The sequence below is a fragment of the Canis lupus genome, chromosome 4 (genome assembly GCF_003254725.2).
Source record: "Canis lupus dingo isolate Sandy chromosome 4, ASM325472v2, whole genome shotgun sequence".
NCBI lineage: Eukaryota > Metazoa > Chordata > Mammalia > Carnivora > Canidae > Canis > Canis lupus.
In genome coordinates, this window is record NC_064246.1 from 28,583,042 (window position 1) to 28,610,234 (window position 27,193).

Genomic DNA, 27,193 nt, shown 5'->3' on the forward strand with positions numbered 1-27,193 from the left:
GGTAAAACTTATGCCAATAGCTACCCTTCTTGCAGGTGTCCGGTACATACTCTTTCACCTTAACGATGACCTTTTGAATATTATTGCACCCATTTACAGATGACAAAATTGATGCAGCAGAAGGTGGGTGGCTGGGCTCATCATCTCCAGCTGAGGAACTGGAGGCTTTGTCTTTGTCCTCATGACTTAGACCCCAGCTGGCTCTGGCTGGGCGGGTCCTGCCTCTGCCTCAGAGCATGGAGTGCAAACATATGACTTGGGCCAGGACTGTTCTGCACCTGGGCTCCTTCCTCCTCCGCCATAGCCTAGGCCATGTGGCCCATCCCAGGTGTATCGTTGCCATGGCACAGATGAGGAGACCGACCAGAAGGGGAAATAAACTTGCCCAGGGTCACACAGCTGCTCCGTGGTAGCGCCAGGATTGGAGCTCAGGTTCTCTGGGTCCCCATTAGGTGCTCATTGCACTCTGGGCCACTGGCTAATTGCATAATTGGCCTTATCTCCTGCTCCAGGATGCTGGAATGGACCGAGGGTAGGAGAAAGGAGAGGGCAGTGAGGAGTGACTTTGGGACTGGGCTGCAGTCCTGTCTTATGACCGTGACCTTGGCCAATTGGCCTCCACCCTCTGAGCCTCCATTTCCTTGGGTGACAGACGGGGACAAGGATCTATGTCCAGCTCTCCTTGAGGACAGAGATGTGGTATGGGACCCAGCGCTGTGGAAGGGCAGGGGCAGCTTTCTTTCCCACCATGAAGCCCCCAGGCCTGGGTCAGCCTTAGCCAGGGCCCTGGGGTCAGGGCCCTGTGCAGCCTGCCAGCTGCTTGGGCACAGGGACAGGTGGGGAGCTGGGCTTGTGGCTCCCGGAGGGCGGGAGTGCTCAGCCTGGTAGCTCGGAGAGGGCTTCCGTCAGCCTGGGATGTGCCCCCTTTCCCCATACCTCTGCACCCCCCTCTCAGGGCCCTATGGAAAGACCCCATCTCCAGTTTCTGGGAATGGGCTTGCTCTGCAGCTTTCTTTCCCAGGAGCTGGTGCCAAGCAGGCTGTGCCTCCGTGTCTGGCGGGATTCCAGGCGTTCTGTGTGGAGCATTTCTCAGCAGTAGCAGGAAGACTGACTGCATTGGGGCTGGAAGAAACCCAGCAACCAGCCTCTGTTTGCATTGTCCCAGCTGTGAAACGGGTACATGGTAGGGCTTCCAAATGCACACAGGAGACCAGCGGATCCAAGGCGTGGGGCGTGTGGGCGGGTCTGGAGCTCCTCTCTCCCAATCCCAGCTACCTGCCTTTGTGGGGAGGATCCGCCTGGGGCCTTCCGCTTTTAGGCAGCACTCCCATATGCGTCCCCTATGTTCGTGCTACGCGGGGACAGGCGGGAGTGCCCACGAGCCAAGGCCACCGGCCTGTCCAGTGCTCTGCAAGTGCAGTCTCATGTGATGGGAGACCATGTCCTTGCAAGCCCTGGGCCATGAATCTTAGCTGATTGAGATAATGGAGGCCCAGCAAAGTCAAGAACTTGCCAGCGTCACCAACTGTCCGTGGCCCAGCTGGGTGGGAACACAGGTGGGCCATCCTGCCTCAGTGGCGCAAGGGTGCGGCCGGGGTAGAGAGGCCTCCGAGCCTGCCTCTCTGTGCTTCAGCTCCCACGGCGGAGCTGCTCCGTCCTCCGGACACGCGGGGAGCCCAGCCAGGGCAGGCCGTGTGGGCCGAGGGTGCAGCCCCGGTGCGTGTTATCACAGCCAGGGCACCCGAGGGACAAGCTCGCAGCAGCTGGCGGGGTGAGGGAGGCTGCGGAGTGGCCCATGCTGCTCTCTCCGCCTGACCATCCTCCTGCCTGCCTGCCTGATAGGGCAGCGGCTCCACAGGGCATTCTTGGTTCTCCCCAGGTCCCCTGCAGCTGAATTCTGCGCCACGTCCCCTTGCTTCAGCCCCACCGTTGTTTTGGGCCTGGGTGTCCCCGGCTTCCCTAGGCAGGCCGCACAGGGGGTGCTGGAGGGGAGACCTCCCCCTTACGTCCACTCCCTCAGCATCAAGGACACGAGGAGGGCGGAGACAAGAAGCACCGCAGGTCCCCGTGGGTCAGGACCAGAGCCTTCACCTTTCCTGGCACCCGGAGACCCTGGGGGGCGCATTCCATAGTGGATTCATTTTTATATCATTTATAGCAAATGTTTGTGGATTACGCGGAGGGAAGGAATGCAGGAGCCCAGGGTGGAGGCTCTGCGGTTGGGCTGGGAGCTAGGATTCCCGAGTCCCTTTCCCTTTAGCATTTCAGTGGGAGATCAGGGAAGATGCCACACATACCTACCTCCCCGAAAATGTTATTTGGGTGCCTTGATGTGTCACCTCTCTGGGGCCTGCCAAGGCTTAAAGAGGAGCCTGCGAGGGACAGAGCTGGCTTGTTGATGCTGTGGGTAGAGGGCTGTGTGGCCTGCCCCACCTGTGTCATGGAGGGGCAGAGCCAGCCCTGGTGGCTCCCTCAGGTGGGTGGTGGCATCTGCTCTCTGGTGGCCGTTCCCACGAGCCTCTCCCTTCATGACCCTGCACCTGGGCCTGTTCAGAGAAGTGTGGTCCTTCTCCTTTGCCCTGGGTCATAGGGTGGTGACATTCAGAAATACTGCTAATAGCTGACATTTATGCAATGCCATGTGTGGGCACGGTGCTGAGCACTTATCCGTGCCATCTCTCACCCCATCCCCACCCCAGCCCTGTGAGTAAGGCACAGGGATCGCCCACCCCACTCATCAGGAGAAACCTCATTTGTCTCCACATCCGGCTCCCTCACCAGGGGCTTGGATTTGCCTGGGCAGCCAGGGACCATGCCTGGTGCTGCTCTGTACCCACGGCACCGGCCTACCCCTGGTAGGAAGTGGGCGCTCTGTGCTGGTTGGTCAAACAAGGGGAGAGTGGGTGCATCTCTGGGACTCTGATCCTCCCCCTGGACCTAATTTGAGGACATCCTGCTCCATTGAGAAAACAGGATCTGAAAGGTGGTGAGGGCACACGCGTGTGCAGGAGGGACAGGGAGACAGTGGCATGTGGGTTATGATTCAAGTGTGAGCTCTGGGGGCACCTGGTTGGCTCAGCGGTTAAGCATCTGCCTTCGGCTCAGGGTGTGACCCCGGAGTCCTGGGATGGAGGCCTGCATCGGGGTCCTGCAGGGAGCCTGCTTCTCCCTCTGCCTGTGTCTCTGCCTCTGCCTCTCTGTGTCTCTCATGAATAAATAAATAAAATCTAAAGAAAAAAAATTTTTTCAAAGTGTGAGCTCTGGGGCCTGTGGTTTGCCAGGAGGATGGGGCGGGCAGAGAGTCTTGGTTCTATGTCTTTGCAGCTAATTTGGGGCAAGCGGCCTCAACTCTCCTGGGACTCAGTTTCCTTTTCACTAACAGAGGGGTTCTAACCCTATCTATCTGACAGGGTGGTTGTGGGGACGACGTCAGGTACTATGCATGAGGTACTTAGAGCATCTCTTAGAGCAAACAGAGGTTTGCTATTGTAATTAGTGAACAGTGAGGGCCCCTGGGGAAGCTCGACAGTGGGGTAGGTACGTGGCAAAATGGCCTTGTAAAGGAGGGAGCACTGTATTTTCTTCTCTCTGGGCACCTCAGCAGCGTGGCCGCTCCCACAGCTCAGGGTGACGCGGTTCTCCTTGAGCAAGATGTGTCTTAGGTGAGAGGTGACACAGGGAGACAGCAGCCCGAGAAGGGGCCTTGTGAACTGGTGAGGGACGCAGAGGCCTGGGCCGTGGATGCCCGCTGTCCAGGTGCCGTCTCTTTACCGCTGGCACAGCTTAGACCAGCTTTTAGGAACGCTGACACGGAGGGAGACAGTTCTGAGCTGGCTTACCCTGAAACCTGCATTTACTGAGAAGCCTTGAAGTGTTGGATTTACCGGGACTGGCTTAATTAGCATTCCTCCTGTCAGGGTGAATGGGGCTCAAGACACGGCTGAAGTTCGTTCACTCATAGGAAAAGAATGGAAATGATATTTTTTTGCGTCCATGCCTATGTGGCTCATGAAATTCTTACCAGTATATGCCTCTCTGTGCTTTCCTTTCTGTGTCTACTTTCGAAATATGTGTCCTCGTGTGTGGTCATCTGTGTAATACATATATGATATATATAATACATAAACGGATGTATAAATTGGAAGAAAGAAAATAAGCCAAAGTTTGTCGGTTCTCTCTGGATGAAGGGAGTATGGGCTACTTTTAATTTTCATTAATATACTCTATTGCAACTCTCTAATTTTCCAAAGTAAACATGACCAAAAAGATAAAATGATTACGTCGCTGTAAGCTGTGTTCTTAGCTATGAACTGTGTTCTTCGAGCTAGGCAAATGGAGCCAGTCGATGGTGTGTGCTTTAGGCCGGAGCTTGGGTCCCCCCCGCGCCCCCCTCGTGAGTCCCGTCCTTTCCTTTCCCTGAGCATGCTGGCTTGGGGATCATCTTCCTGCCACGCGTGTCCACAAGCAGCCAGACCCCCACGGACTGTCTGTGTCAAACGTGAGAGGCCCCCAAAGAAGCAGAGAGCTTCTTTGTCTATTGTCTCTGCTTTACAGATTAGACACCCGAGACCCAGGGAGCTTAGGGACCCCACAGGGTCAGGGTGGGCGCAGAACCTGGGCTAGAACCCAGGTCCCAGGACTCCCGGTGCAGGTTTGCCTCACATCGCATCCCTCGGGTGGCCAGAAGGAGGGGTTCTGGGACACATCTTCAGCCCCACGTGCTCGTTGCCTGATGGGGATCTATAGCTCGTAGAGAATAAAAGCTTAGAGGGTTTTGCGACTCGTCCAAGGTCCCGCAGCAAGCAGCAGAGTTGGAATTGGGATTCTGTTGCTCGTTGCCACAATGGAAGGATGCTCAGAAAAGAGCTAGGATGTGGGCGCAAAGGACAAAAAAAAAAAGGCAAGCCAGAAAAGAAAGGAACGAGAACACCAGGGCTCCCCGTGACAAAGAACACAGTCCGGTGTGCGTGTGTGTGTGTGTGTGTGTGTGTGTGTGTGTGTGAGGGGTGAGAGGGAATGGCGTTGCGGCGTTTTGGGAAGGCAGGAGGTGAGAATGGTAGCTGGTGAGTGGGGCAGAGGGAAGGAAAAGAAGAGACAGATGGGAAACAATCCGTGAAAGCCAAAAACCTCAAGTCAGACAAATGTTTATTTTATTTAGTGTTGATAACAGGGGGAAAAAAATGCTGACGGAAACTCACAACTAGCACAGGCTGGTGCCAGCTCTTGAGACCTAGCGGAAAGTGCTAGAAGGGGCCTCCTCCCGGCAGGGCAGGCCCCAGCTTGGCTGGCACACCCCAGCAGGGCATGATGCCTGCCAGGAAAGGCTGCCCGAGGAGCAGGCCCCAGCAGAGAGCGCCCCGGAACGGCAGCTAGGGCCCCCCGTGGGCTCGGCCCACTCCGCAGGGCATCAGGGCCCCCGTCTGTGACGCAGACGCACTCCTGCTCTGTCCACCTGGTGAAACTGTTGGGAGGACTTCGTCCTGGCCAGCACGGAGTCTTGGGGGTGGGCTGTGCCGTCCTGCCCCGGACTCTGTCGTCAGCAGCACACAGAGAGCCAAGAAATACGAAATCACTGTTTTCAAGACTGTGGGTGCATCCAAAAGCCAAGTGCCGGGATGAGGAAGCAACGGAGGGCACCTGCGACTGCCCCAGCTCCCTGCCAGGACGCAGCACGCAGAGGCCAGCCGACGAGCCGGGCGGGCACCTGGTTCGAGGAGCCGGGGCTGGGAGTGCAGGAGGTCTTGGCGGCTGTAGGGTGCAGGCCGGGGCGCTGGAGAGCCCAGATGCAGAGGGGGGACCCCAGAGAGCTGCATGGGTTCCTCTGCAAGCCACTGCGCATTCTGATCAGTACATACAAGTGAGGAAATGCCTCGATGGCCATAGTTTCTCTTCCCACTAAACAGACTGGGAAACTCATAATGCAGGGAGCATTGACTACGCTGCTCCAACGCCCAGGCTGAGGGTTCAAATGTTCCTGCTCTTTCTGCAAAAAAAAAAAAAAAAAAAAAAAAAAAGATACTTTGTTTGAATCATGTCCAAGCTCCACCCTCTATTTGTATTTTTGTATTTGGTTTTTGTGGGTCTAAATAGAATAGCCTCTCTGCACCCACCCCCTTATTTCTCATGCCTTTGACTCAATGAAGAATAAGGGTCTGTTGTCCCACAGAGTGTCCCACGTTCTGGATTCGCTTGACTGCATTCTTGTGGGGGATGTCGAGCTGGCTCCTCTCTCCTTGGTGACTCCTATACTAAGCACAAGACCTAAAGCCTTCACCAGATTCAAGTTCAAGCCTTTTTTTGGCAAGAACCCTTCACAGGTGGTGCTTGCCTGCTTGTTTTCCAGGTAGTAGCACTCCGTGGCGATTCACAATGGGCCCAGCAGGGTTGGTTGCTCATTTCCGCTCCTGGCCGGGTAGCTGTAGTTTCACAGCTTTGCACCCCACACCAGAAAGCATGTGAGAGTGCATGTGGGTCAGAATGGTGTTTGTATGTGAACAGTCTTGAATCCACTTTCATTTAAGGAAAGTCTTTTCAAATTTTGATTTTTTTTTTTTAAGCCTCAGGCTTCATAACAGATGATGGTGACACATGGTAGGTCACAGCCCTGAACCATTGAATTACTGAGTCCTAAGGGTTTAGACATGAGTTTGGAGTCTGACCCGTCTTTATACCAGCTGAGACACTGGTGGTTGCCTGGACTGATTTCCAGTGACAGGGATGCCAGACCCACCCTACGGTGGCCCATTTCACTGGTGAGTAAGTTTGACCGTTAGAAAAATCGGGCCTGCCTGTAAGTCCCACAAACCCACTGCCAGTTGGAATTTTACCCCATAAAGCCAAGCGTATGGTATCGATCTGCCAATCAGACCACTAAAGCCTGCCCATGTACTGTCCAAGCAAACAAGCCCAGGTCATCCCTGGTCATGAGTTCATGTCCCCTCATCTCCCTTTCCTATCTATGAGGTCAGCACAGAGTCCAGGTCCTGGTACAGGAGGGTCACTGGAACCAGAACAGAAGCCCAACAAGGTGGGAAAGAATCACCCGCAGAGGAAATGGGCCTGCTTCCTTCTGCCTTCTGGAATCCAGATCCCCAGGCATTTTCCCTCCCTGCCTCCAAGCCAGGCTGGGTCTGTCCCCCTGCTGGGGAGAAATGTGCTATCAAAAACGGAGACCTTGGGTGTCCTTACAGCCTCTCGAGTGGCAGGGAGGGGAAGGGGGTGCCCAGCTCCATCCATTAGGGATGAGCCAGCTAACCCACTCGAGCGGATTTAAAAGTAGAGCCAAGAATTTAACTTCAAGATGTACTTTACCTCCCGAAATCAAATCATCTCGATTTTAGCGCAGTTGTTGAACAGACTTTCCCGTTGGGTTTAATGCTGCAGCTTTTCCGGAAACTCTTGTGTGGGATGAAGGTCAGGATTTTATGGGCTCAGACGTGTTTCCATCGCTAGCTGCGTGATTGTCCTGGGGACTAGCTCGTTCCATTGAAGATGTCTCTCCCGTCTGATCCCTGCTCAGTGCCAACCTTCCTGTTTCCTCCCCTCTCTCCAGCATTCCTAGAAGAGCCCTTTAATATGTCCCCTGCTTCTAATCCTTCCCCCAGGAAGCCTAGGTCCCCTAAATGCCTATTTCTATACTAACTTCCCAGCCCCCAGCCCAGCACCCCAGGCTGTCTTCCAGGGCCCTCATTCTCTGGCACCAGGGACCTGGCCAAATGCCCTCCCTCCGTGGCCCCCACCTTCCTTCTTTGGAAACGAATCAGATCCTATCTGTTCATACCTTGGTATCGAATGATACCTCTTTCTAGGTTAACCTCCTCCAGAAAGTCTTCCCTGCTTATCTCTATCTTCCCCCTGGACCTCTCCCTCTCCTGGCCTCTAGTATGACATAAACCCACAAACTAGTCTCTCTTCCTCAGTGGACCTTTCATTTCTCCCCTGCAGGGCCGAAATATCTACATCAGAGATAGATAGATCCACATCATCCCTTACATTTCCAGCCCCCTTGCTGGAAGGTAGGGCCTGTGCCTACTTCTGGACAGTGAGCAGAAGTGACATGTGTCACTTCCTGGCTGAGGCAGTGAAGAGCTGGCAGGAGTCCTCTTCCATCCCTTTCTTCCCCTTCTGCAGCAACCACAGATGCTGTGGTCCAGATGGCGCAGCTACAAGACGACAGATTCTCCATCAGCCTGGTTCCCTGCACGACTGTATGGATCAGAGCTTCCCACTGCCTTGTGTTAGACACTTAGTATGAGCAAGAAACAGATTTTATCCTGTTAAGTCTCTGAGGTCTGGGGGGTTTATCGGCCTCTAGCAGGTAGAATTAACATTAATATAACCTCTCCTTTGTGCCTCCACCCCTGCCCCTATCTCCACTACCCTATTCCTGGCAGCTCTGAGCACAGTCTGGGCACCTGGTGTAGAAGGTTCAGTAAATAAGGCTTTTTAGTCTAAATTATGAATTTCATGGGCTGGTAACTGGGACACGGAATCATAAATGGGGCAACTTAAGAGAATAGTCTTAGCAGGATCAGGCTCGGTGAAAACCACCCTTGACCTCAGCTACCATGCAGCCTGACCTCACTGGCCAAACCCGAGAACCCTGTAGCGTGCTGACAGATGCAAACCGGGACTAGGATCCCCCATGGCTCTATGATTTGGGAACAATCCCATGCTCTCTCAGAGCCTTGAGCTACACATCCACAAAATGACAAAATGATGTCAGCCTCGGGGACCTGGAACCTCCTCCTAGCTCTACCCCTTCTAGGAAGACTTGAATGTCCCCCAGAAGACGAGAAGCAAACTCTAGTGTGGTTGTGTTGGTATGATGCCCAACTCCCCCCAGCTCATGGGTATTTGATGTAAAGAAGGCAAGTTGTGACACGGCAGGGAGAGAGGAAAGGTCCTTTATGGGGCCAGTAAGCTGCAGACCATGGCTTGCCATATGTCTACTAATTGCCATTCCTTGGATTGGCGGACAAAGTGGGGCTGGAGCCCTGAAGGGAGAGCATATAGACACCCCTTGCCTTCACCAAGATATCAGTTAGAACTTCTCATTCCACTGTGAGCCCTTTGGGGCCATGGCTATGTATTTTTCACAATCGTATTCCCAGTATCCTATTCAGAGACTGGCCCAGAGAAAGTCCTGGAAGGGTAACTGACTTCCCCTGGAGGTGGCGAGTGGCCTGTTGGTAGGTGTGTAAGCTGAGGCTGGATAATCACTGGGCAGGGAAGTGGTAGACGGTGTCCTGAACAGTGAGCAGAGCAGATGAGGTGACCAGCAGATTTGTCCTGGGCTGAGCCCCACCAGGGGTTCCCTGGGTGAGGCTGGCGGGGGGCATCTGCAAAGCCAGACTTCTAGGATGTGGGTTCAGGAAAGGTCCCGATGATGTGATATTCCCTCTTGCTTCCATGTTGAGGTCGGTGAGGTGCATATTCTTAACATATGTCAACCTGAGAGCTCTGCTCCTGCCGAGAAGCTGTCGCAGAGGTATTCAGTAGAGGACACAGCGTAGGAAACATTGCTGTTGTGCTTGGGGCACTTGCAGCTAACGGGGCATGTACAATGAGGGGCCACTGGGCAGGGGTGACCCTGCCAGAGCCTGTTTGGCTTGGCCAAGGAGGAGTGGGCATTAGTAACATCTGGCAGCCCAAGCATGGTCCCCTCAGCTGTCAGATGGGATGAAGCACGGCTGACCTGAGCTGAGCACCTACTACGTGCCGGGTGTTGGCCTCAGACCTCCCCCATCTACTGTCCCCTTCAGGCACCACCATCTCGTCTCTGGACGAAGGAGCTGCCTGTGAGTCGGCCTGACTCAGGGCACATCTGCCTCTAATAAAAACATCAAGCTTTCCTTGGTGCCTTGAATCCAATGACCCCATCCAGAAAGCGGGAGCCTACACATGACATTATCTGATGCTACCCGCCTGTCCTTGAGGTCATGTGAGGAGCGTAGATTAGCCTCAGCAAAGATGATTTTATTCGGCAGGGGTCTTGGGGAAAACCTTTGACTCTTGGCATCGGGCTCAGACCATGTGGTTTTCATCCTAGGAAGGATGTGCCTTCTATGGCCTCCTAGTCTCCTCAGTCCCTACACAACGTACACGTGAGTGTAACACATGCCACACACACACACACATGCCTACATGGGTACACCCTAAAAACCCCACACACCGGTACCCACATATCCACACTCATGTGTGAGTACACGCTCTGGGTGCTGCTCACACGACACACCCACATAATCTGCTCATGTACAGGCACACACGTGTGTCCACGTCAGCTTGTCTTCCTCGCCCCACCTCCCCGCCCACATTCCCCCCTCACGTGTACATGCTCACCCTTGTACACACCAGGCAGAGAGAGAACGCTCACATTTGCACGTGCTCTTTCTCTGAGCAAAGACATTCTCTCTTTGAGCAGAGGATGAGGAAAGCGAGCCAAGAGTTCTCAGCTGCTCCTGCGGTCCCCCCCCCCCCCCCCCCCCCCCCCCCAGAGCTCAGACCAGGAGCAGTTTTGAGCAGCAAAGTGAAAGAAAGGGGACAGGTAAGGGGTGCTGGAGCAGGGAGCCTGGCGGGGATCTTTCCCAGGCCAGAACTGGTCCGTGCCTTGGTTTCCCTGGGTATCCATTTCCAAATCATCCAAGTGGGGATGAAGCACCTTCAACCCCATCGCTTGGTTCCTGAATGCCCAGAACAGGCATGTGGAGGCCATTCAGAGGAGGCCCCAGGGGGCCTTTCTCACGACTGAGTTCCCTGTTCCCCGCAGGCCCATGTGGTGGAATGTGGGGGTCACACCTTGAAGGGTCATCAATTCATTGTCCCAGTGTCAGAGCTGCATGGGCCCTTACCCATGGGAGATTCTCCCCTAATTCTCAGGTGGGGAAACTGAGGCCAGGAAGGGAAGACTGAGCACTTAGCACCATGACTGGTACTTTCCAGTTCCTCAGGGGACACGTGGTGAACCGCTGTCAGATGTGGCTCTTTTGCCCCTTTTGTATCCACTCTTGAGGCATCTGGGAACTTGGAACATGAGGGACCAGATGAGGCAATATTAAATTTTGTGCAAATAACTGTGGGAAATTCAGCTGCTGAATTCAGATGCACCCACTCCAGGTATATACACATGCATGCACATGCACACACATACACTCACGCAGGTACAACTCTCTATCACACACACACATGCACGCACACCTTCACCCAGGAAACCCCCTCCAGGTTGACGAGACCTGCGTGGAGGTAAGCAGATGGGGGAGCGGTGTGAGTTCCCAGGCCAACTGCTGCCGGGGCCCAGATAACACGTCCAGGCTGGTGTCTGTTTGAATGCGTTTGATTCCATGTTTCTGGCCAAGCACGGGGTTCCACCAGTGTGAAGATGAGCACGGTCTGCTCCCTCCCCTTGCAGAGCCTAAAGTCCAGTGGAGGGCCACCATGTAGTCCCTGGCACGGAGGGCCACTGCTTGGAGGCGGGTGTACCACACGTGTCTGGACAGGGTCCTATGGACACGCAGCGTGGGGAGTGCTGGGTTCCCACGGGACTTGGAGGAAGAGCTCTCAAAAGAAGGGAAGATGGAAGGACAAGTAGAATTTGCCAAATAAAGAAGCAGGAGCTGGAACAGTGTGTGCACCAGCCACCGGGGTGAAGGGTGCAGCATATTGGGGGGACCAGAGCCTGGGACAGGAGAGGCCAGAGAGGCAGCCTGTGAACAGATGGGAAGGGCCTTCAATGCCTTGCCGGGGTTTGGCTTTACTCTGTGGTGGGCAAATGGGTTCCAGAATGGGTTTCAAGAGACAAGGGATGAGAGAGTGTCACCCTGGTGACTGTGAGGAGCCCTCTGGAGGTGGGAACCTGGCCTGGAGCTAAAGGCACCAGGGACAGAGGCAGGAGTTCCGGGGGAGCCCCTGTGCTGTGGGGGGCTTGGAGGCGGAGCAGGTGTGCGGGATGTAATCTGAAGCAGCAGAGGCGGCAGGGAGCGGGGACCCGCAGCCAGGGGCTTCGGAGTCAGATGGGAGAGGCGGTCCCGGAGTGGGAGGTGGCAAAGACAAAGGCAACGGTAGGGCTGGGGAGGGACGGGCCGTGGCTTCCCCGAGGTGGTGCAGGCCACAGCATCCCGGCTTCCCCGAGGTGGTGCAGGCCACAGCATCCCTCCCCAGGCCGCAGCATCCCTCCCCAGGCCGCAGCATCCCTCCCTAGGCTGCAGCATCCCTCCCCAGGCCGCAGCATCCCTCCCCAGGCCTCTCCGGGCAGGAACCAGCCATTGTTTGGCAGCGGTGCCGAAGCCCAGAATATTAACATCTTTCTCAGGTTGATCTCCTCCTTCCACCCCCCCCCCCGCCCCGCCCCCATCCTGCTCATTTGAAATCCCTGCAATTCGGGGGAGAAAGTTACTTTAATCCTCTGGTTCCTATCAGCCTAATTACAGTTTCAATAGACAAACGGGCCTGGCTCTAAATGAGATCGGAGGACACGGGAACACATTATGTTGGCGCTAATAATGATCTGTCTTTGTTTTATCATTTCATGTTGTTGCTTCTCATTTTGGCTGCCTGAATTCTTAATGCCTTCGAGTGTCTCGCGGAGATTGCTTCCTCTTGCTGCCAGGCCGGGACACAGTTGCAGACTTGCATATGAAAACACCCAGCCTGGTGCCTGCAGCTAACAAGCCAGCCACCATTTAAATTTCAATCAGCCCTTCTGTTTGTGTGTAAGTTCTTTGGATGGTTGAAATTAGCAATTTTGAAAAATTGATTAAAATTGCTGGTTTCATGAAGCCTCAAAACATCAAAATCAATCTTTTTTTTTTTTTTTTTTTTAAACACACCGAAATTCTTGTTGGACTCACCATGTCTGCAGTATGGGAAACTGCCAAGTGTGCCGGGGATGCGGTGGAGAAGGGTGAGCTCTGTGCTCAGGGGCTTGTCTTGGCTCTAGACTGACTCCTGTGTGACCTTCTTAAGTGCTTGAACCTCTCGGTATCTCATTTTTTTTTCCATCTGTGAAATAAAAGGGTTTGACTGGATAGGGGATCTCTAGAAGGCTCTCACAGCCCTGACACTATGTAATTATGTGCTCTAAGTCAGGTTAAAAAAAATTAAAAAAAAAAAAAAGAAGAATGGATCTTTGCAGGTAGGATCTACATTTGGATGAGTTGAGAATACTAACAACCCATAGCATACTCCTGAACATTTTTTTAGCGAAATCCAGGCACTTTACATGCATTATTTACATCCATTGATGCATCACAAGAAGACTATGAGAAATACAATTATTATCCCTATTTTTAGGTGTAGAAACAGAGGCTTTCCACCTTCCACAGTGCCATGATTCCCAGCAGGGGGGACATGAAGCCTTCTCCCCATGGCCACTTGATAGCTCCAGGTAAGGGAATTCTTGCCCGTCCAGCAGAGGGCTCCCCCTATTTCTGGGAGAGTCACACATGTGCTCACGGCTCCCTGGCCTGACCAGGGCAGTGGACATTTGAGGTGACCCTGGGCTCTCTTCACTTTGCTCTGTCTGTGACTCGATGTCATAGAAGCTATATCCATCAACTTTGCAGCAGAGATGCTGCAGGGAAGTGATAGAGGGTAAAAAGAGGAGAATGACTTATTTCCCCAAATAGTGTGAAGTGCTCACTAGCACATACCCACAGTCCTGGCCACGGTCTTGGCACTTTAAAGAAATGCTTTAAGATTATTGCTTGGTTTGAGGAGGAAAAAAAAAAAAAAAGCACTGTGAAGAGAAGAAATAATAGGCCAAAAATGGAGTCACTTGTGCTAATCCCCACTTCAGTAAATCAATACTTCATACTTAACCTAACTATAGTTTCAAAATCTTTCCCAGGAATGTAATCTTAAACCAGTTAATCTGGAATATTTTGGTGAGTGGTACTGAGGTAATCCACCTGATGAACTCCTCTGTCCCCAAAAGAAAGATGTAGGTAATCCTTCTTTCCTTCTCCCAGCCTCCTTTTGCCTATAAAAGTCTCCCATTTTTTTTACAGCTCTTTGGAGCTCCTTTCTGTTTGCTGGATGAGATACTGTCAGATTCCTGAATCATTGAATGAATAAATTCAATTTGATCTTTAAAGTTGCTCAGTTGGATTTAGTTTTCCAACAATACTCTGCTGGTATGGGCTGGACTAGAATCCCTTCAGCATTTCTGGCCCTACCTTTGTGCGCTTCCACTCATACTTGCCTTGCTCAGTAACTGGGCACTGTTGCTTCCTCCACTTCACCTGAGTAAGATGAATGTCAAGGCCATTGTCTGTCTTCCATAGGTCCTCATGGAACAGCTGTCAATAGTGCTTAATCGATCCAGGAATTGCCTAGGATCCTCCTTAAGAAAGGAGAGATGCTCAGTGCTCACTCCAGACTTACTGAAAAGAGCCCTAGCCAGTTTAGAAGGCCTTGGTTTCTTAAACATGCTCTATGTGTGCACATGGACAGTATCCTTGTGTTCTTACCTTCCAACTCACTGGCAAGAGAGTCAGTGTGTAGACAGTTTAAATTCCATTCACAATCCTCTAGGTATTTATGGAACCCGTACAAAGCTAGAAGGAAAAGAGAGGTGTTATGGGGAAACCATGTTTCCCAGACCTAGAATTAAATACCAACTCCTTGTGAACTTGGAAGCCACTTAAGTCTCTGAGCCTGGTTTCTGCAATTTTCAGATGAGAAAAAATGGTCTCTCCCTCTGGATTGTCTTGGGGAGAGAGATATGGTATGTATGTGGGTCACCTGGTATAATGCCCAGTACAGAAGTGGGTGCTTAACTGGTAGTAGCTACTATTCCTACCTGAGGAAACTGATGGCACCCCTAAGGTGACTGTTCTAAGGCTTCTGTGAATCCCCAAGTCTCTGGCCTCTCATGGCATATAAATTTCATCTTCAAGGGGAGAGGATGCTAGGTGGTAAGCTAGGCTTACTCATCAGAAAGATGGCTTGTGTTCCTTTCATTTAACTTTTTATTTAGCTCCTTTGCATTTGACTCAAATCTATGTGTCAGTGTAGTATCAGCTATTATGTGTTATGGACCTTCAGGGAATTAAAAAAATTCTTGAAATAATAAATACAACACTCTCCATGATCAAGAAGTGCTTTACAATAAAGCACAGTGGTAGGCAAAGGTCATACTTGTAGGTGGTGTAGACTGCAGGCTGGAAGGAGATAAGAGGTGATGATGGAGTGAATTTGACCTGGCTTTCTTCTGAGTCTTTCATTTGGTGAAGGCACTCTTCTGTACCACCTTCATGAACATCTAGAACACCACAAAGCCAGAGCCAATGAATTCAGGAATCAGGGTTTCCCAGCTAAGGGAGAACTCTTTGACTTGGCACTAGGTAGCACTAACTTTTTATCTGGGAGTGAGAGAAACCCAGCTTAGCCTGGCTTAAGCCAAGATGGAGGCCATCAACTTATGGGCCAGGAGCTACACGACTGGACCCAGATACCATATGGAATTGTTAGCACCATCTCTCAGCTTTTATTCCTCTGTGTTGAATTTATTCTCAGGCTGGCTGCCCCCATGTGATGGCAAAAGTGGTCCCCAGCAGTTCCAGGCTCACATCCTGCCTGATCAGCAAGAACAGGAAGCAAACCACTCTTCCCTAGTGGTTTCAGCCAAATCCTGGTGCTGACTCTCCATGAGTCACCAGGGTCATGCACCCATCCCTGAACAAATGCCTACGTCCGAGGGAGAGGGGGGCACTGACTGTCCAGGCTTGGCTCACTTGCCCACTCCAGGGCCAGAGGTAGACAGTGAGGGTTGGCTGGCTCCTGTAGGAAGGGAGCTAAGAAGCTGAGTGGTCAAAACAACAAAGAGATGTCCATTCACACTGGGCCCAGGCTCAGTGACAGAACTGGAGATGCCTTCTTATCAACCTTGATCCCCCAAAACACATTGTTTGAGGCTTTTGCTTTTGACCTATTAAAATACACAGTGATTGAGAAAATTGGAAAAAACAAACGTTGTCTTAGGTCGGTGTCCTCAAAAGTGGATGTTGAGACAAGATTCAGTGTTCAAGATATCTAGATGGGATATCATCCCAGGAAGCACAGTAAGGGTTGCAGAATGAAACGGAGAAAGAAGAAAAGCCAGTACAAGCCAAGCTAGTGAGTGGGTTCCTGCTGTGGGCCATGGGGGTTCAGTTGCTTTTGGGGCTCCATTTGTGACTGTGCAGAGCACACTCAGAACTGTCCCTCAAAGCCTTGAGGAAGCTTGAGGATCTCCTGACCAGGTCCTGCCTCTCACTGGTTGAGGGTTGTTACTCCTGAGGTTTAACTGCCTGACCCTTTGGACCTGCCCTATTAAGGGGAAAACAAGGTTCTGCAGCGCTAACCTGCTGTTGGGTAGAAATGCAGCTACTTGAGTGGGAAGCATCTGTGGGGAAGGTTGCTGCCCATCGCAGCTGCAGCTGACTTCCAGGGAGGATCAGGAGAGATGGGGGGACACCAGCAGCATTTGCTAAAAATCCAGATTGGCTTAGATTTTAGGGAACCACTATTACTTTTGTTCGGTACCTTAATGACATTGGAATTAGCACAGGAATATGCTCTTATTTCTTTTAAATTCATTCTGAAGAATTTAGGTGTGAAATGTCATGGTATTTGTAATTTGCTTCAAAATATTTCAGCAAAAATACAATGAAGCAAATAGTGCAAAGTATTAGCAGTTGTTAAATCTAGGTGATAGATATACCTTCAAAGGTGTTAATTATGCTATTTCTATCATTTGGTAAGTTTGGGAATATTTGTATAATAATAATAATAATAATAAAATAATAATATTTGTAATAATAATAATAATAATAATATTTTAATAATAAAGCCAAAAACCACTGTGTGATGCTAGGATCTGTTTGTGTTTGGTGGTTGAGCAGTGGCTGCTTTTCCACCCTTTTCCCTGCCTTGAAGCTTAGCACAGTGGTATAGAACTCTGGTTGGAGCAATTTGTCTCCAAATTGTTGTGTGACTTTGGAAAATTTGCTGGGCCTCAGTTTCTCTGTGTATAAATGAAGGATAGGATGTTCCAGATTTCTGAGATCTTCCACACCCTGAGGCTATATGGGTCTGTGAGCAGTTTCTAATGCGTGGTGGAAATTTCAGAATGCCAACAGGAGGGACTTTGGAACTCCTAGTCAACTGTCCTTTCTAGAACCTTCGGTTGGAGGTTGTTGGGCCACTTCTAAACTGCTTTCAGACCCAGCCACTGACTTAGAAGATGGTCTCAGTCAGCTTTCAGGGCTGTCCTCTTTCTTCAGGGCTGACTTTGGACTGCTGGGCCTCAGTGTGGTTGAACTCCTGGGGAGAGGGGCCCATCGAGAGAGGAAAACAAGACCTTGGGTCTCACAAAAAGTGGAAGGAAGCCAATGTCTATTGGCTTCTATGCCCACTACACTGAGAGTTTTTACTATAAATGATGTGGAATTGTGTCAAATGATTTTTTTAATCCTATTGAGATAATCATATGATTTCACTGATATTGGAATATTAAACCAACCTTTTATTTTTAGGATAAATGCCACTGGGTCATGGTCTTTTTGTATATTACTGAATGCAGTTTGCTCATATTTCAAAGCAATTTATGCCCCATGAAGAGTATTGGTCTATAGTTTTCCATTTTAATAATATCTTTTACTGCTTTTGGTATCAGGATAACCTGGCTTCATAGAACCTGATGGGAAGTGATTTCTCTTTCTATATTTTCTGAAGGCGTTTGATAGGTGTGGAATTTCCTTTCTACCTACTTTTTTTTTTTTTTAAATAGATGTAACTGGTAAAACTATTGGAGTTTAGTGCTTTTTTTTTGTAGAAAGACTTATTTCAATTTATTTCAGTACAGTAGCTATAGGGTTATTCAGGCTTTCTACTTCTTCTTGAGTGAGTTTGGTAGTTTGTGGCTTTCAAGTAATTGGTACATGTTTACCAAATTGTTGAATTTATGGCATAAAATTGTTGACACTATTTATCATTCTCATATCCTTTTATTATTGTGTAATCTGCCTTTTTATCTCTGCATGTATTCCTTTTTATGGGATCTGCTTTACTTGATATGAATGTACTAATGGAATGTTCTCATAATTAGTGTTTGTGTGGTATGTTTTCTTCCATCCTTTGTTTCTAACCTCTCTGTGTTATATCTAAAGTGGTTAACTTATTGATAGTATGTAGTCTGGTCCTGCTGCTTTTTTACCTAGTCTGGCCTTGCTTTTTTTTTTTTTTTTTTTTTTTTACCCAGCCTTTGACCTTTGAAATGGAATAATATGATCACTGGTAGATTGGGTTTAAATATGTGATCCTGCTATTTATTTTCTACTTTTCCCACTCATTCCTTATTCCACTTTCCCCCCTTAATTATTTCCCTGTATCAATTCAATTTTTCTTTATGACTCTGTTGTACCCTCTCTATAAGCTTACTAACCACTTCTTTGTTTTATGTTTTTAGTTATTGCTCTAGAGTTTGTGATATTTATGTTTAACTCATCACAGTCTACTTTCCATCAATATACTGCTTTATATGTGATGTAAGAATTTTACAACAGTATACTTCCTTTCCCTCCCTCTCTTTTGTATTATTGTTGTCACATATTTTACTTACACATATATTATAACCTACAATACACTGTTATTTTTATATGAAGTAGTTAGCTACCTTTTAAAGAAAATAAGAAGCAAGAAAACACATATTTTTAAAAATCTACCCACATATTTAGCATTTCCATACTCTTCATTCATTTGTAAAGATCTGATTTCCATCTGATATTTTCCTTCAGCCAGGAGAGCTTTATTTAATAATTCTTGTAATGCAAGTAGCCTAGCAATAATGAATTCTCTTGCCTTTTATTTGTCTGAAATTCTTTATTTTGCCTTTCCCTTTAAACAATATTTTCACTTGATAAAGAATTCTAGATTGATAGGCATTTTTTTTCCCTCCTCTCTATAGCAGATATATTGTTCCATTGTCTTCTGGCTTGCATAGTTTCAGTTGAATAATCTCGATAAGTTTTTAGTTATGTTCTGTATGTGGTATTTTTTCTTTTACCACTTTTAGGATTTTTCTCTTCATCATTGGTTTTCATAAACTAGATTATGAAATGTCTTCGTGTGATTTTCTTTGTATTTATTCTGCCTTGGGGTTTGTTCCGTTTTTTGGATGTTAACTTTTATTTTTAATAAAATTTAGGATATTTTCAGCTATGTATGACTTCTTCAAAAAACTTCTTTGCTCCTTCTTTTTTCTTTGGGGACTCCAAATTACACATATGGTAGACGATTTAATATGGTCTTACATGTCATTGAGGCTCTGTTTAATTTATTCACTTTTTTTCTCTCTTCTGCTTTTTTTTGGGATAGTCTCTCTCACCTCCTCTTCAATTTTACTTATGTTTTCTTTTTGTAATGTCTAATCTGATTTTAAGCCTGTCTGGTGAACTTTTCATTTTAGATATTGTGATTTTTGGCTCTAGATGTTCCAGGTTTTTTTTTTTTTTTAAGTTTCCTTTTCTCTTTTTATTATGCTTATAGTTTCCTTAAACTCTTAAAAATATTTATAATATCTACCTTGAAGTCTTTTTATGTTAATTCCATTACCTTTATGATTTCTAGGTTTGATTCTGTAGACTGATTCTGTTGACTGGGTTACATTTTTCGGTTTTGTTTTGTTTTTGCATGTTTGGTTATTTTTTATTAGATGCTGGACATTGTGAAAATGAGATTGTTGAGTGTGGATTTTGTTTTCTCCTGTTGAGTACACTGAGTCATGTTCTAGCAGCCAGTTAGTTTACTTTCAGGTCATCTTGTACTTATGAGACTTGTTTGTAAACTTGGTAGAGTCTAGAGTAGCATTTACTCTAGGGCTTGCTTAGTTCCCCTACTGGTGCCTTTTATGCGGTTTCTTCTGAATGCTCTGAGCATTCAGTAAGGTATTTCCATTCTTTTTGGTTAGAACTCAAATGTCTCTCAACCCTGTTGAGCTTTAGTATTTGTTCAGCTCGTAGTTTCCCAGTAGTTGTTCTTTCTTTGGCAATTGTTCCTTTTCTAGACTCATGGAGTATCTTCCTACACACTTGTAGCTTAGTATTCAACCAGACTCAGGGGATCTCTGTGCAGACTTCTGAAGCTCTTTCTCTGCATAGCTTCTTCCTCTTCAGTTCTCTGTCCCATAGAATCCAAAAATCTTAGGTTTCCCAAAGTCTAATCTCTCTCTTGTAAGGTATGGAGACTACACTTGCTCCTTGGATCTACACAAATCTTTGCCAAGTCCAATAAATGGCTCTGGGCAGAAATATTTATACTCACTTCCTTTGTTTTTCTTTTCTAAAGAACTTAAGTACTATGATGCATATTGTTCAACATCTGAAGACAATTGTTTTACATATTTTTCCCATGCTTTTTGTCTAATTGTTTTAGATTATATAGAAGGAAGAATATGGCTCTTTAAAGATGTCCATGTCATAACCTCTGGAACCAATGGATATGCTAGGTTACGTGGTAAAGGGAAATTAAGATTGCAGATAAAATTAAGGTTGCTAATCAGCTGACTTAAAAAAAATTAATTAATTTATTCATGAGAGACACACAAGAGAGGCAGAGACATATGCAGAGGGAGAAGCAGGCTCCCTGCAGGGAACCTGATGCAGGACTCAATCCTAGGACCCTGGGATCATGACCTGAGCCAAAGACAGATGCTCAACTACTGAGTTACCCAGGTACCCCCTAACCAACTGACTTTAAAATAAGGATATTATCTTGGATTATTCAGATGGGCCCAAGATACTTGCAGGGACCTTGAAAAGTAGAAGAGGGGTAAAGGAGAAAACCAGAGAGATGGCAACATGGAAGGCTTTGGTTCCATGCTGTTGGCTTTGAAGATATCAAATGGGAAACATAAGCCAAGGAAAGCAGGTGGTTTCTAGAATTTGTAACGGACAAAGAAAGGATTTCTCTTTAATGGCCTGCAGAAGTAATGCAGCTCTGATGACACCTTGATTTTAACTCACTCAGACTCATTCTGACCTCCAGACCTAGAAGATAATAAATTTATATTGTTGAAGCCACTAAGTTTGTGGTTATTTGTTAGAGCAGCAATAGGAACATTGGTATTTTTTAAAAGTTTTCCACTGACCTCGTTTAACCTCCCCAATTTACAGCTGAGGCCACTGAAACAAATGGCTAAAGGCAGATACTGGGGGATCTCAGTGTTGCAAAGCCCACTTAAAACAAGAGTACAGAATATGTATTTTATATCCTCCCAGGAAGATGCCTCTTGGCATACAGGTATTTGTAACTGTGGCAGGAGATCTGCAATGCGCTTGGATGCAAAATGTACATCCTAAATAACCTGGCAGTGAAGGCCAACCCATTAGCTATGCAAAACTATGGATTTTTGCAGTTCAAAAATCAGTTTAATCAGCCTTATTACCACAAAAGTGCCCGCATATAAACCTGGTGTGAGTCATTGATTGGTTTTGATCGAGTTGATGAGAATTCCGGTATTTAACAGACTTCAGCACTCTGGAGAACCACAGAGCATATTCTGCTAAGGCTCATATCAATTCCATCTCCAGCTTTACATCAGCAAGGGCGGTTCTCAGCTTGGTTTCAATCATTCCATGCATTTAAAAAAATTAGTGCTTTCACTGAGCCAGCAGGAGCCAAGCATTGCCTAGATTTTGGCGTTCAGTAGCATTCTGAGATCTATTGATTCATGTTCAAAATTTCAGGGACTCTAGGATTCCTTGGTGAGATCATTAGGTGAGAATTTTTCCTCCTTCTTTCTTTCCCTCCCATCCCCTCCTCTTCAATTCCCTTCTCCTCTTCTTTCTATTTTTAAAATTAACCTTAGGTTGGTTACACCTGGGACAGATGAACGCCTCTGCCTGTGGACCATATGCAGGTTAGTAGACAATTGGATTATCCCAGGGCTCCTTTCCTGCCTTGACATTTTTCTAATTCCACAGTGCCTCTGGATGATTCTTGGCTGTTACCCAGTTTAGGATTTCAGGCTGATAATGACAGCCAGATGACCCCTCTCTGCTCCTTTCTCCAGAGCACACTCTTAGCTTTTGCTTGGACCTTGACTCACTGTTTAGCTTGGAAAAACCCACTCAGCAAGTTGGCATTTTGCAGGTGGTTGAGGACAAATGCAGAGAGTGAAGGCAAAAGTGACTGGTTAAAACTTCTAGAGCATGCACAGTTGTTCTCAGTGCTTGGCCATCAGAGTCAGGCTATAGATAGATACTAAATATCACCCTCATTTTATACAGGAGGAGACTGTAGACACAGAGGGATTAAGTAACTTTTGAAGCAGCACAATAAATAAAGTAGCAGCCCTGGGATTTGTATCCAAGCAGTCTAGAAGCTTGTTCTTAACCACTACCTTACTATCAAAGGACCAGCCCTTTGTTGAGATTAGAGTAGGTGGCACCAGAATGCTGTGCTTGGAAGGACCAGAAGGCATTACCCTTGATGCTCCATCAAATGCCTGCAACCTCCGTTCTGAGTTCCTTTTGCATTTGAGTACAGGCATCACCTGTCATAGTTTCTAGATTCAGATAGACTGTATTCAGATTGACTCTTGGTGCCTGTATTTTCTAGTATGTGGCCCTAAACCTCAGTTTCCTTATCTGTAAAATGGGGCTACCAATACCTCTTTCAGAGGTCATTATGAGTTGAATGAAATTGTATATGCAAAACACTGGCACAGAGGGCGCACCCTCATTGAGGGATGGACCCATGGAAGGAAATACTGTAATCTAGCGATTGACATCAGGGTGGAGACTTTAAAAATAGAATATGGGCAGCTATTGCAAATATAGTACGGAGAGCTCCTGTATAACCTCCTAGCATTTCCTAATGTTAACATCTTAAATAATTTTTACATGTAATTATTAAAACCAATAAATTAATAGTGGGTAATATTATTACTAACCTACAGACTTCATTCAGATTTCACTAGTTTTCTCATTAATGTCCTTTTCCTGCCCCAGGATCCAATCCAGAACCCTATGTGGTATTTAGTGGCTGTGTCTCCCTAGTCCCTTTCAATCTGTGACAATGCCTCAGGATACCTTTGCTGTTCATGACCCTGACACTTCAGAAGGGTACTGAGCAGTGACTTTGCAGGATGTCCCTCCATTTGTGCTTGTCAGATTTTTCCTTCATGATTAGATTGAGGTTACACATTTTTGGCAAGCGTGCCCTGTAAGAGATGCGTCTTTCTCAGCGCATCAGATCGGAGCCACGTGATGTTGATGTGCCTTATTACTGGTGATGTTAACCTTGGTCACTTGATTGAGGTGGGGTCTGCCTTGAGTTTCTGTACTGCAGGTTACTGTGTTTTCTCCTCCCTTCATAATTGATAAATATCTTAGGAGAGCTGTTTTGTGACAATTCAAATCTTTTGTTTTTCCTTAAACTTTCACCTGCTAATTTTAGCATCTTGTCTGCAGTAATTATTACTGTGGTGTTGTAATAGAAAATTTTAGAATTTTCCTCATTCGTTTTGCACATATTAATTGAAATTCTTCTGTAATGAAGAGCTGCCCCCATTTATGCATTTTATAACCGTGTGGCTCCTGGATATTTATTTTATGAGTTATGATTTGATACTCTTATTATTTTCTTGCTCCCATTGTCCCAGCCTTGACCCTTGGGGACCCTTTCTTCTTTGCCCCATGGGCAGGGTTTGCTGGAGTGGTCCAGGCCAAGAGCCCAGAGTGCACCCTAGGGCAGTGAGGGCCGGGGTGTGTGAGAGAGTGTGAGTGTGTTGCAGGGAGGGGAGAAACGAGAAATGGGAGGGCCTGACACCCTTTTCCACAGAGCAGTCTGTTTCTCTAAGACTCATGCAGCTTTGAAATTTCCCTGGACCAGCCTTCTCTTTCTGCTCCATTCTACAGCTGAGGAAATTAAGGCCTCTGGAAGGAAGGGGACCCGTTGGAGGCCCGCAGAGCAGGTTGGGTGGCTGGTGAGGTGTGCGGGGAGCACCTGCGCTGTCGGGCCCCTTGTCCCTGACATCCCCGGCTGGCACCCCTTCCCCCAACCCCACCCCCAACAGGGTGCCTTGTGGCAGGAGAGCCTGTTTCAGCATCTGGGCAACCAGGGGCCGAGGGAGGTTTGTTCATCAGCGGAGGCTCAGGAAGCAGGAGGCTCTGGTGCAAAGTTTCTTCAGGAAGCCCTGGGGCTGCTGGAGCAGCTCCCTCTTCTTTCTGCCCAGCTGAAAGGGAGGGGTTTTCTGTGCCAAATCCCCAGCTCCGGCTCAGTGGGGGCCTCTAATCCCCTCCTGGCTCAGGAACGGGTTCAGCCAGGTCTGGCGGAGGTGCCCCCGGAGAGAGGATTTCTGCGGGCCTGGGAACGGGCACCCGTGGCCCCGGGCCCACCCAGGCGCGGGCAGAGATGCTGGCCGCAGAGCATGGGAAACAGGATGGACCGGAGCTGACGCGGGGCTCTGCGCGAGTCTGGGGCTCTGCAGACGGAGAACATGGCAAGTGACAGGCTGGTGTGACACATGAGACCGGCCCGTAGCAATTTCTCCAACATCTGAGCTCTTCTGGCCGGACTGCCTGCACAGGCACTAGACCCTGTGGAGACAGCACGCCCCCCCCCCCCGCCCCACGAAAATAGAAAAGCCTGCTTTCCATCGTATAAACACAATCGTAAAGCAGAGACCGTGAGTCCTGCCAATCCCTTCCTAGTCTACAAGGAACTTTCCTTTCTAATGAGGTAGGCAGAAGAGGGGTTGGGGTCCTCGTTCTACAGATGCAGTAACAGAAGCCTGATAGAGGAAGGGGTTGTGGCCTTCTCTGGGGAGCTTAGATGATTCCAGAAAGAACCAGCCCCCCACCCACTTCTGATTTCTCAGCTGTCCCATGACACCATCCCATCTGTGGACCTGTTCTCCGGCATCTCCAGCCTCAGAGAGCCCTTCCCGGGGCTCAGTAGGTGCTTTGGAAAACCCTCTGAGCACCGCCTGGACGTCTGTGGATGGGACTGTAGTCTTGGGTGCATTGGGGTGGAGCAGCAGCAACCCCCAGACTCATCAGCGTTGACTGGCGAGGTGACCGAGTAGTGTGTGTGTGCACGCGCGTGTGCACACGTGCACATGTACATGTCAGCTGGGCAAGGAGCAGCATGTGCTTGGAGGCGTCTGCAGAGAGGCACTTGGCTGGATCCCCGCCCTTGTCTGGCTTTGGTTTCATACTTCCTGCCCCAGCAGGCCTGGAGAGGCCAAACTGCACAGATGGCCATCTGGCTGGCACTTTAGGACATGGCCCAGTGCTCACTCACAGCCTCTCCTTCCCCCACCCTCCTATGCTTCAGTGGCTCTGTTGACTCTGCGGAGGAGTGGCCGGGCCAGGACAGGGAGGCACTGCGGTGTCGGGGCAGGGGGATCCAGTACAGGACGGGCCGAGGCAGAGCTCCCTCTTCCGTCCTCCATCAGACTCGGGTTGAAGGGCAGCTGTGTCTGTGCTGCCCAGGTCCCGAAGCCTGGCAGGCAGGAGGGTCACAGGATGGGGGAGCCTTGATACTGCTCCTAGTGGGAAAATTCTACTTCTGTGAGCATTCTCCATGGTTCCAGAAAGTCCATTCCCAAGAGCCAATCAGAGGGATGTGGCTCAGGCCCCTTCCCTCCTTCCTTCCCTCCCTCCCTCCCTCCCTCCCTCCCTCCCTCCCTCCCTCCCTCCCTCCCTCCCTCCCTTCCTTCCTTCCTTCCTTCCTTCCTTCCTTCCTTCCTTCCTTCCTTCCTTCCTTCCTTCCTTCCTCCTATTCTAGGCCCTGGCAGGCCCACCAAGATGAATAAAGAACCACTGGATCTCTTTGGCACCCACTTCTGGTTCCAGGGTTTTAGGATGGTCTTCTGAGGCCATGAGGACGATTCCTCCCCAGCATCACTGCAGAGACCCTGCTGTCTGCAGAGTGTCACAGCAGAGGATACAGTGGGGCAGGGCGGTGGGAGGTGCTGGGGAAAGAAGTGAGGCCTGGGCTCTGGATCTGGGCTCTGGGGCCTACATACTCTGTGTCCTCCCAGGGTTGCCAGATTCAGGAAAGACAGAAAACAAAACCAGGACTCCCAGTTAAATTTGCATGTCAGATAAACAATGAAATGAGCTGATCTGCAATCCCATCCCTCTCTCTCCAGCTTGTTGCCACGTAGCCTGGGGGCAAGACACACATGGCCTCTCCCTGCACAGCCTGGCTGTCACCAGCACCAGGAGAGGAAGGACCGTGGAGCCCGCACCTGCAAAGTCACCCTAGAAGTCTCTGGGTGTGTATGTGTGTTGGGGGGTCGGTCCTCCCATTCCCCACAGCCTCCACCTCTGGGCAAGTGGTCTCAGCCCCTGTCTGGGGCCTGTCGGTGCCTCAGTTTGAAAAAAGAATTATCAGGCAGCCTGGGTGGTTCAGTGGTTTAGCGCCGCCTTCAGCCCAGGGCATGATCCTGGAGGCCCGAGAGCGAGTCACATGTCGGGCTCCCTGCGTGGAGCCTGCTTCTCCCTCTGCCTGTGTCTCTGCCTCCTCTCTGTGTCTCTCATGAATAAATAAATAAATAAATCTAAAAAAAAAAAAGAAAAAGAATTATCTAGGATAAGTTTGATCCATGCAATACTTGGGACATACTTATACTACAAAAAAATTGTTTCTTATCTGAAATTAAAACCTAATTGGGCACCCTGTATTTTTTTTTTAAGATTTTATTTATTCATCCTTTCTAATGAGGATGCATCGCACGGCAAAGGTGGGCCAGAGGGCCGGTCTGAGCCAAGCCTGCCTGTCTGTCTCCGCAGAGGGCAGGCTCTCCCTGTTTCCCACTAGCCCCTAGCCCAGTGTCATCTGCTGGGGGGGGACAGACACCTCCAAAGTTTCTGGAGAGGAGTTGAGGTGGTTGAAAAGCCCGTGTGCTCTTTCCTCTCCCTCGCATGGGACAGTTGGCCGGGGGGGGGGGGGGGGGGGGGGGGGGGGGCGGGGGGTAGCCTAGGGACAAAGAGGTCCTGGGCTGTCGGCCCTACTCAGTGCTTTTCCTGCTTCTGGTCCAGCGCTGCCCTTGACTGCTGTACAGGGAGGTCAGGGAAGGGAAGAGGATGCCAGTGTCACACAGCACGTCATGGGGACAGTAAGCGGTCCTCCGGCCGCTGCAAACTGTCCTAGGCCCCCTGGGGAGACACCCTCCTGGCCCTGCACCGTGTCCCCTGGGGGTTAT

General features: G+C 49.1%; 1 long non-coding RNA gene across 1 annotated transcript in view; it reads left to right on the forward strand.

The window, feature by feature from the left end:
- Positions 1 to 27,193, forward strand: part of LOC112651263 (uncharacterized) — a 261,862-nt gene that overhangs the window by 134,712 nt on the left and 99,957 nt on the right. Inside the window, exon 5 of the long non-coding RNA XR_004815063.1 lies at positions 26,138 to 26,263. This is a non-coding gene — a long non-coding RNA (uncharacterized LOC112651263). The remainder of the gene's footprint in view (positions 1 to 26,137; positions 26,264 to 27,193) is intronic.